Source organism: Neofelis nebulosa, chromosome 14 (genome assembly GCF_028018385.1).
Source record: "Neofelis nebulosa isolate mNeoNeb1 chromosome 14, mNeoNeb1.pri, whole genome shotgun sequence".
Lineage (NCBI taxonomy): Eukaryota > Metazoa > Chordata > Mammalia > Carnivora > Felidae > Neofelis > Neofelis nebulosa.
In genome coordinates this window covers 58488076-58507414 of record NC_080795.1, presented here as the reverse complement: position 1 = coordinate 58507414, position 19339 = coordinate 58488076, and the positions used below count along the sequence as shown (strand labels likewise).

Here is a 19339-nt window from a genome sequence, read left to right as displayed (position 1 = left end):
GTACACTATTATGTAGCCAAAAGAAAATCAATATGATTATCTGGTTTTTATATACATATATTTATTAAATAATGCCATATTTAAAATAATTGTGCTTTATAGCCATAAAAAAAACCCTCCAGTCTTCTTTAAATTTCTTTTACTTTAGAGAGAGAGAGAGAGAGAGAGAGAGAGAGAGAGGAAGCTGGGGAGAGGGGCCCAGGGAGAGACAGGGAGAATTTCAAGCAGGCTCCATGTTGAGCATGGATCCCACAATCCTGGGATTATGACCTAAGCCGAAACTAAGGGTCAGAAGCTCACCTGACTGAACCACCTAGGCACCCCCAAATCTCTAGTCTTTAAATACCTAAGCTTTGTAGGCACAGAACTAATAATATATTTATTCAGACCAGTGATGAACTCTGTTATTATGCTTCTTTGTGAGTAATTGAAATGGATATGGAATTTTAAACTGATTATGCTTACATATTGTGGGTTAAGTCAACATCAGTAAAGAAACTGGACTTCTTATAATATAGTCCCATTAAAAATGTTGGGAAAAAAGAAAATTGAGTCATTTGATTTTGGGTTCTGTCTAGTGCCCTACCAAAATAGAAGTGTCATTCACATTTTTATTCAGCCATACATGTGTAGTCTGCAGAATGACTCTATAGTCATTCTAAATACCTATGTTTAAGAGTCTATGAAACAAAATCATTTATTTAACGTCAAATAAGAGGGACAGTAAGATATGAGGGGGGGAAAAACCACACTGCTCCAACCTCAGAGTTTTCAGAATCCAGAAAACTCAGTCTTAGGCTAGCATATACTCAGTTTGAAAGAATAATCACCTAGATTTTAGGTGCTAAATCAGAAGTCAGCAAACTGTAGTCCAAATGCCTAATGTGACCTTCTGCTTGTTTTTGTTTGCTTTCCATGTTGAACTAAGAAAGCATTTTTTTACCCTCAATGTTGAAAACAATCAAAAGCATCATATTGCCTGATGCATGAAAGTTATAGGAAATCAAAATTTGGCAGCTATATATAAGGTTTGTTTGTTTGTGTTTTTTTTTTTTTTCAAACACTAAGCACATTCATTCCTTTATGTATTGCCCATGGCTGTTTTTGCAATACATGGACATATTTCTGATGTTATGAAAGATGGTATAAATTGCAAAGCCTAAAATATTTGCTTTCTTTATAGAAAGATGTGCTGCCCCTCACAAATACTACCCATATGACATGGTAGGCTGGGGAATTATCTTGCCGTGTGAAAGGAGCTAATCTCCATTCCTTTGGAGTGAATCTTTTCTGAGTAACTCAGTTTACTCTTCTTCATTAGATATGTCCATCTTGAACACTGGTTGTGACCGATTATTACAATCTTTATTTATAAATACTGTGTTTCTGTTGTCAAATATATAGTATTTTGTATCATATATGCAATATTACATTATATAATCATGGTGTTAATTTGAAAAAAAAAAAACCTAAAAGCAGTTCTTATCCACAAATACTGCACATTTAAATAGAAATAAATAATATATTGTTTATTTGTTAAAGCATGAGCTATGTCTTTGGATGTAATTTAAAGAAATTCTAACTTTAGGATAGATTAAAGTTGGGAATAAAACTAATCCTGGGGGATTTAACTATACCTCACATTTCTCAAGAGCAGTTTTCCCCCCCTGATTATATTTTGGAGGACTCTCTCGTCTTATTTTCTTAAAGCAACTTAATTTCCTTGCAGATCACAATATTAAAAATTAAATTCATACTGAGGACCTATATCTAAAAAAAAACAAAACAAAAGACTGGTTATCTCAGATAAACTGTTCTACCATATAAATGAGAACTCTGGATTCTACACTAATGGAACAAAACTCTCCCTCCAGGCTTAATCTTCCATCAGAAAACTTTCTGTGTTGACTATATGAAAACTTCAATAGTTCTAAAGTTAAGGTACACATCTAATAATAAAGAATGGTATAATCTCTTCATACACTAGTATGAATAAACCTTTTCATTGACTTTTATTGTATTATGCAATTTGGCTAGGAATACTAATAATAAATTTTCTATTCAATTGTTAAAGAGTTCTAGGATAGCCTTAATCATATTCTTTCACTATATTTATTTCACTTTTTTCCATAAGGTTTTCTTTTATTGAAAAGGCCATTCACAAAATACCATGTCCATAGATTATACAATATGGAGCACTTGTGCAGGGGTCAAGGTAATCTTCTCTGTATCATTGCAATTTTAATATATGCACTACAGAAGTGAGCACCATATTTTTTATTTTTTTTTTTTGAAAATGTATTTATTCATTTTGAGAGAGACAGTGACAGCACCAGTGGGGAAGGGGCAGAGAAAGAAGGAAAGAGAGAATCCCAAGCAGGGACCATGCTGCCAGCACAGAGCCCAACACGGGGCTCAAAACCATGAAGCCGAGAGATCATGACCTGAGCCAAAACCAAGAGTAGGACACTAAACTGACTGACCCACCCAGGCACCCCTATATTTTTTATTTCTAATGACTTCATTTATACCCACAGTTTCTTTATCACTAATATATACCTTAGGCAGCTCCACATTCCCTCTTGAGCATCAAACCTGTGTCTCCCCAGTGTCCATTGAATATTCCTCTTCATGTTTCATGAACAACTTAATCTCAAAATGTTCAAACCTGAATTCATTTAGCTTTTCTTTTCTTTTCCAAGTTTACTTCATGTTGAGTATTCTTAATCAGTGAATGCTATCAATGTCCAGTCACTTTTCCGAAGCCAAAATACCGGCATTATTCTCGACCTTTTCCTTACACTTTCTCCTCATTGCCGTGCATTCCCTCTCTCCACACATTGAAACATCTGGAGAGTACCAATTTTAGCTCCTAAGTATCTCTCTCTCTAAGTGCTAAATACTCTTTTCTGTTCAACAGTCACATCCTCAGTTTGATTCATCATCTCTTATGCTCATGATGTTTATATTAGTCTCTTTACTAGATTCCTTGCCTAAATTCATTCTCAAACTATCCATATTCCACAATGCTTGCAAAATGATTAGGTAAATCAGATTCATTTTTTTAAACAAGTTTGCTTAAATAATTCAGTACACACTGCCCAAATTAAGTTCAAATATTGTTATGGCATAAGGAGTTCTGAGTCTTCATCCTATATCCTCCAAAATGGATGTCTTTTTTACTTAATTGTATCCTATAATTCAGCCTTGCTGAATTAGGGTCATTTCCCAGAACATGTTAATTTCCTCCTTGTACTTCTGGGCCTTTGGATAAAAAGCTCTATCTAGTTTGTTCTCTTAACTTTCTACCTGACCAATTCCTGCTGGATCTTTAAAACCCGGCTTAATTGTAATATCATCTGAAAAGTTTTTTCTAGTGTTGTCAGTGAAAATGGCAGAGTAAAGAAATCCAAAAGTTCATCCCTCCATAAAGGCACCAAAATCTTGTAAAAACTGTCAGAATCAACCTTTTCGGAATTCTGGAAACAGATCAAAAGCTTGCAACAACGAAGGCAAGATTTAAGTAAGAAAAGTATTCTGAATCTTGGTAAGAACAGAGAGATTTGCGGTATTTTAACTTTCCCTGTTCTCATTTCACATTCCCCAGTTAATACACAACACTTATACAGGTACCAGTACCAGAGGGTGGACAAGAACTCATTCTCAAAGAATCGTGGCTATTTGTTTTGACCTGTTTAATGGCTCTCTGAAAGACCAGCTTAGAGGGTTTGCCTTTATCCTGCCTAACTTGGAACTCTACAGGTGCTGAGGCTGCTTTCTGGGGCATTTGTCAAAAACATTTACAGGGAGATGTATATCTGTCTGAAACAATGGATAACACTTGTAGAATATCACTCACTAATGAAAGAGCTTGGGAGAAAAGACCAGGGAATGAGATGCTTTAGGGAAACACCTGTTTTTAAAAGCTTCAACATAGTCCTGGGAATCTAGAAAGTCATGTGAATTTCCAGAGCAGGGCACATGCTCAATAAAGAATAAAGAAGGCCCTAAGCTCTCACTCTGACTGCCCTTCAGGATCTACACAGGGAGGAAGTAAAAGCTAAGGCAGAGTTGTAGACTGCTTAGCTGAGTGTTGAAGACATGCCCAGCATACATACATGCCACTGGAAAAGACTGGAGTTTATTGTTTCCAAGTGTTTAAGCAAATCTCTGTCCAGTCTCTAGCTCCACCAAACTAATAGAAACATTAGTGGCAACACATGACCCAGAATAGGGACTTTACAAATTAGCTCTGAAAAGTTACCAAAGAATAGCAACAAAGAAAAACAGCAAACCCTGGGGGCATTGGGTAATCTGATTTCCAGAGTTGCCAAATTATTATATTAAAAATGTTCAGTTTTCAACAAAAATATGATGCATACAACTAATATGATTATATATGGCCCATAAACAGGAGGGGAGGAAACTCAATAAACAGAAACTGTCCCTAAGGAAGCCCAAAATTGATCTTGTTAGATTAAGACTAATCTACTTTATGTTTCTATTTCTAGAATATGTTCAGAGTTGGCAAATCCATTGAGACAAAATATATTATTGGTTTCTAGGGGAAGGGACAGGGGAAAATAAGGAGTGACTCCTTAAAATGGGTATGGAGTTTCTTTTTGAGGTGATTAAAACTTTCAGGAATTAGGTGGTGGTGATGGTTGCACAACATTGTGAATATGCTGCATAGCACTGAATTGTATAATTTAAAATGTTTAAGGTGGAGAATCTTATGTCATATGAATGTATCTAAATAAAAATATGAGTTCCTCCACCCACTGAAAAAGCTTTCAAGACTTCTTCACATTAGGTTTGATACTCTCTATAGGTATCATGGGTTCTTGTTACATATCTCTAACAGGAGAAATTGCTATTTGTTTGCATGTCTTTTCACCTTGACTGTGGATTTATGGGTATTAGTGATAATACGTCTGTCTGATAGCTATAAGTGTGCTTGAGGTACAAATCCACCACACTGGAAAATTTTTATAATAGAACGTGCCTGCTAGGGATTTGTCTGTGATCATAAGGCAGATTCAAAATGAGAATGGTAATTGCCCTGAAAGTAACTGTCTAGAAGGAATATAGTAAATAGAATACGCTATAGCTATTCATCTTTCAGAGGTGGTCAAAAACAGCCACCTTTTGGAGTGGACACAGAGAGCCTTATTCTGAGCCATCAAAGGCATTGCTATAGCTCAAAACATGCTAAGCACAAGTGAAACAGTTCAACTGTAAGATTCATAATTGAAATATAGGATATTATACACACTGTGTCAGAAAAAAGTAAAATAGAAGAGTAAATGCTACAGAAAGAGCTATTGGGGATATTGTGACAGGATCTGGGCCTGAATAATGGTTATTTAAACCTTCAAAGTGACTCACCATCTCCCCATCTGTATACGGAATTCTACCATGTCCAATTGGGTCGTTATCAAAATAAATGTGGTTAACAGATGTCTTCAAAGTCTAAGACAATTAATTGGATATGATGGAACAAGAATACATTTGAAAATTATCATAAGTTTGCAGGATTTGATAGCTAGAAAAAATGTAGTGCTTGTAATAGAATGAGGAAGACAAGAAGTCAATCCATTCTGAGTAAAAGATGATAACAAAGAGGATTGGACATGTTATTATGAAGACCAAGTGGAACACAGATATAAAATGCGAGAACTAGGGGCGCCTGGGTGGCGCAGTCGGTTAAGCGTCCGACTTCAGCCAGGTCACGATCTCGCGGTCTGTGAGTTCGAGCCCCGCGTCAGGCTCTGGGCTGATGGCTCGGAGCCTGGAGCCTGTTTCCGATTCTGTGTCTCCCTCTCTCTCTGCCCCTCCCCCATTCATGCTCTGTCTCTCTCTGTCCCAAAAATAAATAAAAAACGTTGAAAAAAAAATTAAAAAAAATAAAATAAAATAAAATGCGAGAACTCAGGGTAAGGACAGACCTTTCTTAATATAAGCCAAGAGTTTTTGCAAACAAAATAAAAGTAGATGCTCTTCAAATTCACTGGGTTTTCTTGCTACAAATGACAGCCAGAAATTCATGTAACAAATAAGGAACATATTTTAGGCAAATTATTTTCTTTTTGTTGTTGTTTTTGTTTCAGTTTTTATTTTATTATAATAAACTTAATGCTGCAATCCAGCTAGACTTGGAGGGGAGTAAGGAAAACATGGAACCCATAGAACTGCAGGAAGAACACAGAGATCATAGGATATTTCCAGCAGATGGGGATGAAGGGGTGCTCTCCTGAGCTACAGAAGGAATGGTATCATAGTTAAGATAAAACACAAGACAAATTTATTAGATTTGTCCACAATCAGCAATGGTGATCTTCTTACTGGTCTTGTCATTCCCGGACCTAGACCACTGCATGGCTTCCACAATGTTCATGCCCTCTTATACTTTGCCAAGCATAACCACTTCCTTGCCATTCAACCACTTGGTCTTGGCAGTGCAAATGAAAAACTAGGAACCATTTGTGTTGTGTCCATCATATACCATGGACAAGATGTCAGGACACATATGCTTCAAGATAAAATTCTCATCATCAAATTTCTACCCCTGGATGGACTCGCTGCCACCATCCTGGCACATTAATCCTGGAATAATTCTATGAAAGCAGTAGTTTTTAAAACCAAATCCTTTTCCCCAGTGCTCAGAGCATGACAGTTCTTTGGAAGCTGTCTTTGGAACTTTGTCTGGAAACAACTCACAGGAGGTGCAGTTGAAGGGCTCACAGTCCATAGTGATGTCAAAAAACAGAGTGGTGCTGACCACGGCTCGGTGGCGTGGATGGTGTGGGGTGGCAGCATCCACAAGGCAAGCAACTTTTCTTCTAATTCATATTTCTAATAATTGTTCTGATTATTAATTCGTTAAGCCATGTAATCAATATTTACCAAAGGCCCAATATATGTTGAGAATAGATGGAGTAATACTATTTACAAAGATCCCACCTTTATGCAGCATACATAGTGATGAAGTTAAGTATGTCAATCAAGGAAGGTCCTAAAGTTTGATTTAAGAATATCAGTGAGTATATACATTGCAAATCTGTTAGCACATAATTTGTCTGCCCTCTTTTCCTCAGTAGATTAATTCACTGTTATTATTAAATTCATGGCAAGTCCCATAAGTTGCTTCACCAAGTGGAAGCATTTTCACTAAACTACTCAGTTCTGAGCTGTTAGTACTGCTTCCTTAGTTTGTCATTATTTTATGTACCAATAATGTGCTAAGTAAAAACTGTTTATTGCTGGGGCTTGGCTCAGAGCATATAAAATCAAGGTAGAGTAGATAGTTTTCCTGTCACACACAAAATTTTACAGTCTAGAAAATGAAGCAAATTTATACAAATATGAAATTATTAATTAGAGTATGGAAGGAGATGCATAGCTTGTTAGCTATAGGTAAAACCTGTCCAACTCAATGTTTTCATCAGAATTCTGATATTAAGAGTTAAATACCAGTACCCCAGGATCATGATTCAGTAGAATATCCTGTGTCCAGAGCAAAATGACTAGCCAAAGTGACAGGAGGTATTTTTTTTTTAATTTTTTTTTCAACGTTTTTTATTTATTTTTGGGACAGAGAGAGACAGAGCATGAACGGGGGAGGTGCAGAGAGAGGGAGACACAGAATCGGAAACAGGCTCCAGGCTCCGAGCCATCAGCCCAGAGCCTGACGTGGGGCTCGAACTCACAGACCGCGAGATCGTGACCTGGCTGAAGTCGGACGCTTAACCGACTGTGCCACCCAGGCGCCCCAACAGGAGGTATTTTATGTCTCGTTCCACTAGCATAGTCTACGGTAGGCTCTTCATTCTCCGAAGTCAAGATGGTAGCATCTTGCTTGATTAGAACTATATTTATAATCATGTATCTCCAAATTTCAAGTTTAATTCCTTTAAAAATATCAACATTAATTAGATATAATGTATTTAAAATTTAACTTAGAATAGATTTATTTACAACATAACTGAAAAGTCTATAAATAGTACTTTAATTAGGTAAAGGATCTCAACAAAAACAAAGCCTATAAGCAGAATATACATTCATCTCAAGTAAGATTGGAGGAATTACTATGGAATGATCATGTGCTAAGCCACAGAGACATTTTTGATAAATTCCAAAGTGGAAATCAGTTTGTATGACCAAGGTAAAGTTGTTCTGGAAATTTATTTTGAATTTTTGAGCAAAGATAGTCCAGTGACAGGCAACTTCAACTCAGATCGTTGATGAATGGATATGAATTGGCTATAAAAAGTCAAGGAAAGTGTATGCAAGGGAATGCATTGCAGTGAAAAAAATATTGTGAGCAAAGATACAGAAGTCAAGTACAGGCGATGAGTTAGGGAAATGGCATATAGTTAAACTTGGCCAGAATTTAATGGTTATGAAGAATATGCTGGGAAGGAATAGATCCAACCATTAGTCTTTGTATTAGCCATGACTTATTATTAGCAAGTGATATTTCTTATGGAATTATGGAATTCTAAGATGTGCAGCTTATTAGAGACTGTTTATATATAGCTAGATGGAGGAAATATTAGGGTTTTTTTTCTCTTTTTAGGTAGCATGATGACTGGCATAAAAAGCTTTAGCAGAACCATGTTTTATCTGCTGTAGCAGAAAATATCTTAAGAATTTTGATCAACTCAGCTTGATTCACATGTTCATCTCTAAATCAGTTTTTTTCTGGCTGAGGGAATGGAATTCCATTTGGTTGGACTTAGGTTAAATAACCACCACCACACCACTCTGCTAACTGAAATTGTTCCAATGGCTTATATCTGTTTTCCATTGCTGAATAACAAATTACTACAAACTTACAAGCATAATACAACACACAGTTATTGTCTCATAGTTTCTATGGTCAGGAGTGCAGGCAGTTTAGCAGGGTCCTTTTTTCAGGGACTGAATGCCCATCTCTATTGACAGCTTAGCTAAACTAGTCCACATTATCCTACCTTGGCATCCATTTTTGTGGCCAAGTGGACGGCGGGCCTTGAATTGACACTAATCCCTCTCAAGAGTGCAAGGATGTGCCCTCAATAACAGCCCCCAGAGCCACAAGACTTCCTCCAACATCTCTTGCTATACGCACTCTCCCCTGCCTCCCTGGCCTTTCCCCTTGTGAGCCCCTTGGTAAGATACCCCACCCATAGAAGCTTACCAAAATCCTGCTTCCTTTGGTTTGAACTGACCAATACAGCCTCAGCCTGGGAACTCCAAAGCATGCAACCCTTAGATCCTAATAATGGCATGTGTCGCATGTCCTACTGTGTTCTCTCTACCTGCCTTGAGTTTCCCGCATACCCTTAGGGGTGCGACCTGCGTCTCCTCCAGGACCTATGAATAATAAATGTGTCTATCTTACTTTCTCTTGTGGTCTTCTGTTGAATCACTGTTCACCATCTGACACCCTGGGGGTCCACTTAATAAATGCTAATTTAACAAAGTCAATAATCTGGAAACTAGAGGAGACCGTAATCTACTTCAAATACCTTCAGATTGTTGGCAAAATTCATTTCTTTTCTTTTTTTCTTAAATTTTTATTTTAATGTTTATTTTTGAGAGAGAGAGAGAGAGAGAGAGCGAGCAGGGGATGGGCAGAGACAGAGGGAGATGCAGAATCTGAAGTAGCTCCAGGCTCTAAGCTGTCAGCACAAAGCCCAACAGGAGGCTCAAACTCACGAATAGTGAGATCATGACCTAAGCCAAAGTTGGACGCTTTAACCAACTGAGCCACCCAGGTGCCTCATGATAAAAATAAATAAATAAATAAATAAATAAATAAATAAATAAATAAAATTAATTAATTAAATTAACTAAATAATACAAATAATAATTTTTTTCTTATTAATACAGTATTTGTCTTCTCTGTGTCAAATTCTGAACCAACCACTTTCTCCGCGTAGGGAGGTGTAGGAAAAGGAACATACAAAGCATATGAGACCTGGGAGAAAGACCCATGGCAGGTGAAGACGGCTCTGTCATATGGAGAAGAGGATGACAAAGGCCACCATCAGGCAAAAAAAAAACCCCATCGCCTCTGAGACAGAAAAGCCTAGAATGGCACAGTCTAGGAGAAGAGCTCCTGCTTCAAAAAGGGGCTCCTGGCCTAACCAATGAGGAGGCTCCCAAACACAGTCCCAATTCCAGCCTCAGAGGCAGCCACCCCTACCATGGTTCCCCCAGCCCCAATGAACTTGGCTGCTGTGTCACTGCCCCATGAAATGGCACTGGTTCTCAATATGTGGCTAGGAGTAAGTGAGGTCAGGGGACACATGGCTGCCAAGCTGCTAAGGCTCTCATCTGTCAGGGTCTCCACTGGTTTTAGCACTACTACTGCAGATAGTGATTGGCTCAACAGCTGAGAGGTGCTCTTGACCAAGAAGGTGGTGGAGAACTTTGCACAGGCATACATTTTCAGGGGATGAGGGGCTGTGGCGGGAGCACTGTTCCCAGTGCAGAGAAGACAACTCATTTCCTATGATTGTAAGGTCTCCCTTTTCTTCCTGGCCATTAGTGAGGGACCAGTCTCGACACTTATAGACTGCTTGTAGTTTCTTTTCATGTGGCCCCCTCAACACATTAGTACTAACTTCAATGTCTGCAAGGAATTTTCTTTTTCTTTTTCTTTTTTCAGTTTGCGACTCATTGCTTGACCAGATACCATTCCTTAAGGTCTATAATAATTTCTCAAATAAATGCATGCATTTTTTTTTGAAATCTTTGCTTTAAAAGTTAAATATAGTCTCCAAGGTGTTCTTATATAATTTTTCACTCAGATTTACCTATTGATTTTCTTTGAATTATCACCTCAAATCCTTGCTTGCTAATCTACTTTTTCCTCACATTCACATCTTTTTCCAAAAACAATGCCTTGTTTATAGAAATAAACTTTTACAACCCTTTAGCTACTTGGCTTGTCCAGCATGCCTGAGTTCGTTGATTAAAAGCAATGTCCAGAGGTTAATGGCATAAATACCTTTCTTGACCAGACTAAGACAACCATGGAGGAAATTTACACTTTTCTGAAATTTGTAATAACAGCTATTACCTGTATTAAGTGTTTCTCAGAAACTACATTTAAAGCTTTAAATCTTCTTCTAGAGTTATTATTCCTTTCTAGATTAACACCAATATTTTAGTGATCCCTTAAAATATTATTTTTACACTGAACACATTTTCTGACATAATAAACACTTGTAAAAGACAATATCTGAATTATTTTCCTCAATATAGTAAGGCCTAAGTTAATATAACTATTTTTTCATCTGACAAAACTCAATAGCATGTTAAGCCTGTGGTCAATGTTTTCAAATATTTTAAGGAAAGTTTTTGTTTATCCATGTCTCAATAATCTTACATTTACAAAGTTTATTTTTCTCAAACATAAGATCTAATATTCATATTTGCCAAATTTACTATTGTTATTATAAGTCCAATTTTTAAAAGAGGTATAATTTATCCATGCAGGAATAACCGTAGCATTATTGATGTGCCTACTAGTATGAAAAGTAGGCCTTCTAGGTCTTGATTCACAACTATTAACTAATATAGAGTGCAGGTTGAAGGTCAGAAACTTTGACATGCATTTTACTATAAGCTGGCATCAGTTTATGAACAAACCCTTTGAGAGTTTGTTTTCATTTATAGTTATGGCCATTTAATCACATTAGATCTAAGGTTTATATGAGAGCTTACTATGAGCATCACTAAAATCAAGGCAAAGATATGTGAGCCCTTTTTTATTTTTTAAGTTTATTTATTTAGAGAGTCAGGGGAGGGGCAAAGAGAGCAGGAGAGACAGAGAATCCCAAGCAGGCTCCATGCTGTCGGTGCAGAGAGCCCAAATTGGGGCTTGAACTCACCAACTGCAAGATTATGACCTGAGCTGAAATCAAGATTGAGGTCTTAACCCACTGAGCCACCCAGGTACCCCTTTGTGAATCCTTTCTAGCTCTCTTCTCCTCAATAGATGTACCGATTCCCCTCTCTCTTCTTTCAGTTCTTTTCTCAAATGTTCTCTTTTCCATTAGGGCCTCCATTGTTACCCTTTCTAAATGGTAACACCCTTCACCCCAAGCACTCCCTGGTTCCTTCTTTATCTTTCTTCATTTTCTCATTTTACATATTTAATTATTTGTCAGTTAGCCCTCTCCTTAGAATGTAAGTTCCATGAGAGCAAGGGTTTCATTTGCTGGTTTGTTGTTGTTGCTATTGTTATTTGTTTATAACACCTGTGGTGTTCTGTGAACACCACAGAATCTAAGGAAGGGCTTGGAAATAACAGACACCAATGACTATTTGCACGTGAATGTGTATGTTACTTTCATGAGTCATAATATGTTATTAATTTTTTAAAATGTATTTATTTATTTTGAGAGAGGGAGAGAGAACGTGAACAGAGAGATGGGAGAGGCAGAGAGAGGGAGAGAGGGAGAGAGAGAAAATCCCAAGCAGTCTCCATGCCATCTGCTCAGATCCCAATGTGGGGCTCGAACCAACAAACTGTGAGATCTTGACCTGAGCTGAAACCAAGAGTCGGGACATTCAACTGTCTGAGCCACCCAGGTGTGACTATTAGTCACAATATTTTAAAGAATAACATTGCGTCATATTACTACATATGAACATAACATGTTCTTAATAAACTCTTATTTATGTATACTGATCATCAACCTTTGCAAGATGACACTTCTTTAATCATTCCTTACAGAATTCTCCTCAAATATTAAAATCAGTATAATTTAAAAATAATTTTTATTCTCTACTTTCCTCTCATCTTTTCCCAGCTATTTTCTTTCATCCTTCAAAAAGTTTTCAATTCCTTTAGAAAATTATATAAAAGTCTAAATTAAAATATTGTTCACTATTTTTACTTACAAAAATGATCATAAACAATGAACTTCTCAAATGGAAGTGTACGTTATTCCTCAAACTGTATTTTGCAAAAGTACATGATGTTATGTTACCTTGTCTAGTAACTTTTTAAGCTTCTAATGTTAGTGTAGGCATAGAATCTGAATACTTTACCTAAATATTAAACTTCTCTTAAAAAGACATTAATAGGCAAAGAAATTTTAATATATTCCTTTCCATAACCAAGAGTAATATTAACATTCATCTAGTGAAATTCTCCAGAAAAGGAAAGACCTGTTAAGAGATTTAAAATGCTGGAAGAGAGCCTGCATTTACTATAAATGCATACTAAGAACCTTGCTGTATCGCACTTTAGAAATTAAAGTTCAAGAACCATTGCTAATGAAAGTAAAAGATAATTACTATTCAAAAGTCATTTTAGTTTAATGCCAAGAATTAATTTAAAATAATTTCACATTTGACCTAAAGACCCTTATGTTTTGGCCTACATCTGTATACTGCAAGTTCCCTTGTGAAATGTAATGAATTGTCTTGTTTTAATATCAACTACTTTTCTTTTTTTAAAAGTCTACTTAGAATAGAGCTTGCTCATGGGTTTTCTTATACATGACAGTTAAGAACTCCATCATTTTTTAATTATGAATTAATTCTTCTTTTAAAGAGCTATTTAGATAGTCTTTGCTTACTTCTGGATTAAAATGTAACAATTACTCCCTAAGGGTACCTATCATTATATACTAGCTGTGCAATAATGTGCTCTCTCTTACCCCTTGAACTACCATTATATCCCAGCATACAGTTTGTTTTCATCCACGAGTAAAGCAGTAATAAAGAGATGAGTATATTTACAAAATGTATAGCTATTGGCTTACCTAGACCTTGAGATGACTCTGCTGAATATACATGATTGACAGATCACTTTGCTACTTTCATTACTACTACTAAAAATTGAAGCAACCACAGTGGAATAATGGATAATTCTAAGATCTCACTATTCATCCTTCTTAATTTGAATCTACCTGGGGATAAATTCTCAGTTACTCCTGATCTTCAAATTGTGGGCCTCTCCTCTGTTACCTTCTTATTTATTTGCTAAAAATTTCTAGGACAGATTTTTCCCAAACTGCTTTTTGTAACATAGTAACTTGTGTTGGGGCTGCTTAAAATGAAACTCAATTTCTGAAAATTGTTAAATTTTGAAAGGGAATTAATATTGAATTTGAAAATGGATATTCTGAATCATCATAGGAGAATATAGTATGGGATGACCCTAAATTATTCTAACTACATTTTCTTTCTTTCATTCTTTCTTGCTTGCTTGCTTTCTTGCTTTCTTTCCTTTTTATTTATTTATTTTTTTCTCTCTTCAAAAACCTCATTACCTTTTGGTGGTCAGTTTTGGAAATAAAGGAAAAATAATATTCATGATTTTTACATCTCATTTTAATTTCAGATGTGATTCCTAAACATATGAGGACTAAATTCAGTCTATGGTATTCCACTAACAACTAAATATCAGGTTAAATACAGTTAACTGACAATTTTCACCACTGAATCTTTGGAAGACTTCCTAAGAATTCAGTTAAGATAGTCCATGGCACCTAATTATACTAAACTACTGAGTGGTATTCCCAATAAATTTTGCTAATGTTTTTTTAAAACGTTTTATTTATTTTTGAGACAGGGAGAGACAGAGCATGAACAAGGGAGGGTCAGAGAGAGGGAGACACAGAATCTGAAATAGGCTCCAGGCTCTGAGCTGTCAGCACAGAGCCCGACGCAGGGCTCAAACTCACAGACAGCGAGATCATGGCCTGAGCCGAAGTCGGCTGCTTAACCGACTGAGCCACCCAGGCACCCCTTGCTAATCTTTCTTAGGTCACTCACTTTCTTTCTCTAAAGTAATAATACGAATGTCATATATAATGGTTTGCACTCTGTAAGTATATTCATATCCATTATTCTATTTTCATTTGATTCTCCAAAATAACCATATGATTTAAAAAGGAGTTGTAGAAGTCATATTTTATAGATTAAATAATTACAGCTTAGACAGAAATAAAGTGCCCAAGTTCCCACTGCTTATATATGAGAAACCAATTATTTAGGTCATCTGATTTCAAGTTTAGTATCCTTTTAGGAAGTATTCCAACTTTAAAATTTTAATTTATAATTCCAATCATCTAAAGTCAAAAACAGTGATATTCTCCTCTTACACAGATTTGGGCTCTATCGCTTATCAACAGGATTATGAACAAATAAATAAATAAAAACAAAACCCTAAATGAAGGCCTTTACTTCAGTATAATACTTGTTCAGCACCTATTACATACTAGACAATGTTCTAGGCACTGTGAATCCAAATACAAGTATAGTACATGTAATCTCTGAGGAAGCTAACATGTTATTATATGACTATATATATATATATATATATATATATATATATATATATGTATATTGCACGCATAAAAGGTACAGAAAACATAGAAGTCCAGAGGTTAAATAGAAAGCAAATATCCCTTTTGAGAAAATTGGTGGTAGTCAAGAAGGGATTTACTGAGAATCTATGATATGATGATACTGTTTCAGGAAAATAGAAGTTTGTCATGTATTTAAAAGTAGAAAGAACCTAAGGAAGGAAGTTCCTTAGATGTTCCTAAGAAGGAACATAAACTAAAAAAAGAAAAAACGTATAAAGAGAGTAAGGCATGAAAATCATGAGATTTTCAAAAAAGTAGTATATTTTTATATTGCTTTAGTAGAAAAAGAGTTGGGAAAGAAAAGAGTAAGATATGATCCAACTATCCAGATAGGCAGTTTGGTAGAGAAAAAAATGACCTTAAGTTTAAGGCCAAAAATTTCTGCATTTAAATTCCAGACGTGCCATTTATTAAACATTTTACATTGGGAAAGGTAACCAATTTCTCTGATCATTTTTTTTTCCCTAAGAAATTGGGATAACAATGCCTACCTCTTACATATTATGTGTATAACAAGCCCAGCATAGCATATGACAATGTGTAAGTGCTAAATAAATATGAGCTATTGGTATGGAAGAGTTTAAGTAGAGATAAGCCAAATCTTAAACTTGTAATTTTACTATGAATCATGGATCCTGTCATGAATCATCCTCAAATGATTTTACATCATAAAGTAAATTGTAGGATAAATACATTCTGAACCATCTAAACTCAGTTTTATTTTCTTTGCAAAAATTAAAATGACTGCTTTTAGCACTTGATCATAGATCCATTTTCCAAATGTGGTATATTTATTTTCTAATATATTTCTTGTTTGGTGCTTTATTTTTATTACATAACTTTAGCTAACCTAGTTGGGTGTTTTTCCATTCATTTAGTGAATATGTCTTATCATAGATAATTGAGATGGTGTCATATTTTTCTATTTAGAAAAGAGATCTAAAAATATAATTCAAGAATTAAATTTTATAACTGAATAGCATATCATTTTTAAGAACAAAGCCATTTTCTCAATGTTTAGTGTTCTTAGAGGAAAACAAAGGTCTAACAGATAAAGCACACTGCATTCAAAATGCACTAAAAGTGACAGTTTATAAATTTTAATTATATTAAAGAAAACATCACAATAAATATGAACCTTAGACTCCCTCCATGATTGAACTAAATACATATTTAATATCTGTACTTATTAAAGTAGCTTTCCAGTAAAATTTTAGGACAACGTGGTGTTTCTTGGTAGCTTTCTTTGGCATACCAGGTTATAAGTAGCATGGAAACAATGATTTCATTTGCTTTAGAGAAAACCTTAGACATTAATCCTAATTCTAGGAGAAAGATCATCAGTTTGAACCTTTCCCTTTTCCCTTTCACAATGCTATGTTGATACTAATTTAAAAGTTTTATTCAATTAAAAAAAAGGTAAACATAAGTCCAGTACTGTGAGTTCATGAGAAAAAAAATACATAAGTATATATGTATGTATGTGTGTATGTATATATTTATATATATGTGTATGAAAATTAAAAAGAAACAAATAAATTATATTACAGTTAGGCATACTGTAATTACTCTCACGAAATCAACGCCACTTTCAGATACTTGGGCTGCTTGAAACATAGTTTTCTCTGAGAACATTATGTCTGATTGACCTTAATCCTGAGGAAACAATTTTAGTTATCAATATATCAATTCTCTTTACAAAAATCTCCCTGGATTTACTTATCTCTATGCCTAACTTCCAATTTTCTTTTGTCAGTTTTGGGGTTCTTTTATTCCTTTAGGGTAGTCAAATCAATTCCCTAGGTGAATTCCAAAGATTTTCGCTGCAAAACTCTAATCTACTTTTATGGTCACATCAGGATCATTTGATGACAAGAATTCAAAACTGGATATTTTTCTTCAGGAATAACTATGATTTAAAAAAGTCATTCATCCAAGTTATTTTTAAGTAAGAGTTCCTAAGCACTGTATGCCATGTGGGTTTCCTTTAGATACTCCTCCCATTTATTTCTGATTTGAAACATCTGTAACTATAATATCAAGGTTTTACTTTTAAGTGTCTCCAGAAGCTTCTGAGTTACTTTCTCACTTGGAATCTGAAGCCACTGAATCATATCTTAATTCTGAACCAGTTGACATAGGTATTCCCCAAATATTGACTCAGTAAAATGACTCATCATCACTTAACTATTTTTTTCCTTTAATTCACTTATTTAGTTATTCATTCCTTTAAGGAACATGTATTGAATGCCTACCATAGCCTAGAAAATGAATTATATTTTCTACTACTATCAAGGAAATAAATTATAAATGTAAAAAAAAAAAAAAAAAACATGCTAGAAGAAACTGATGGCCAGGTACCTGAAATTACAACCAAACATTCTGTAGGTCTGGAAATATTGCCTGAAAAAGGTGATGTCTAATCTTATCCTAAAAGGGAGTAGGCCAATTGTGGTAGCTCAAGAGTATGAAGAGGAGTCTGGAGCAAGGAAGGAGGGACCTGACAATAAAGCTTTAGAGTTACTTATAGGATCCTCTATCACGTCATTTTGGAAAGGTTCACATGGGTTTTACCCATCAGGTTCTCTATGTGGCTTTGACGTCATAATTTCTGGGACAAGTAATTTGGAGACGCTCTATTTATTTTGATAATGTCTTTTCATACTCATTTGGTACAACGTATTGGCAATAACCAGCACGCTGGATTCTTAGTTCAGTCGTCTGGCAAAATGCTCTCAGGATCAGAGAGTGTATTTCCAAGAATGTCACTAAAAAACTTCTACTTCTTTGTCTTTCCTCTTCTGCTACAAGATCAAATTTGATCTATTTAACTTTGTCTCATACATGCGCTCCCAAATCAAATTAAGTGTTACAACAATATTGCCATCACATACACCAGTTGTGTGTACCACCAAAATCTAGTTGAGTTAGTTTCTTAAAATTCTTTCAAAATGTATTTAATAGGAAAACATTAGAAGATAAGAAGTAAGTTGATACGTTATAATCAAGAATCTTCTCATGTCTTTCAGTAAACCACTGTATAAAATCTAAGTAAATCCCTTGAATAAAACACTGATTTTTAGCCTATCAGTGAAACAGTGATGGTGATACAACATATAGAACTGTAATAGTTACAGAAACTGCTATAAAAAGCATTGCATTAAAAAGCACATTTAGAGGAAATAGGATTACTAAAAACAACATAAATCAAAATTTTACATAGATTTTTAGTGCCATAAATCAGTTCTGATTGGTTTATCTGTGCAGTCTCTGATTCTAAAGTTGTCAGACAAGGACTTAATTGATAGCTATTGTATTTACCAAAGGATGGCCTTGAAAATGAATTTTATTCCTCTTTATTAATATTTAGGATCATACTATGCAAAAAGTATATCACATTATCCAAATCCCAAAAACCAGACTTAATTTATAGTTGAGATACTGAAGCATATCAATTTGTTAAAGGTTTAAGACACAAAAAAATATGGAAGTGATTATCAGATTTTCTAAACTGACCACATTATTTAAACCGGAAAAAAAAAACACAATTTTAATTATGTACACATACAAAGATATAAGACTCCTACATTGACTACATTTTACCATAAAAACTGTTGCTTTTCCCACTAAGTTTCCTAAGAAAACATCTTTAGTTTTAGAAAGCAGTCTTTTATGTGAAAAAGATAATTTCCATATAACATTCACATTTTAAATACTACATACTGAGTCACTTCTTCATTTAATTTTCTGAAAATAAGAATAAACACTTAAGAAAGAATTGTTAGATACAGCATAATAAAATATAGGCATTATGCTTATTAAAGGCATAGTAAAATGTAGACATTATGCTTATTAAAGGTAGGAAGGATACTAATTTCATTTAGCCAATGCTGTAGTGAAATTACATCCATCCTTTATAAGGAAGTCACCTATAGGCATTTGGCATTTAACGTACCAAA

General features: G+C 35.0%; 1 non-coding gene and 1 pseudogene across 1 annotated transcript; both read right to left on the bottom strand.

Annotated features, from left to right (window-relative positions):
* Positions 1-2163: 2163 nt before the first annotated feature.
* Positions 2164-2265, bottom strand: LOC131495214 (U6 spliceosomal RNA). Its single transcript, XR_009253840.1, has one exon. It is a non-coding gene; the product is annotated as a U6 spliceosomal RNA (small nuclear RNA).
* A 7736-nt stretch (positions 2266-10001) lies between these two features.
* Positions 10002-10483, bottom strand: LOC131494973 (ATP synthase F(0) complex subunit C2, mitochondrial-like; annotated as a pseudogene).
* Positions 10484-19339: the final 8856 nt, after the last annotated feature.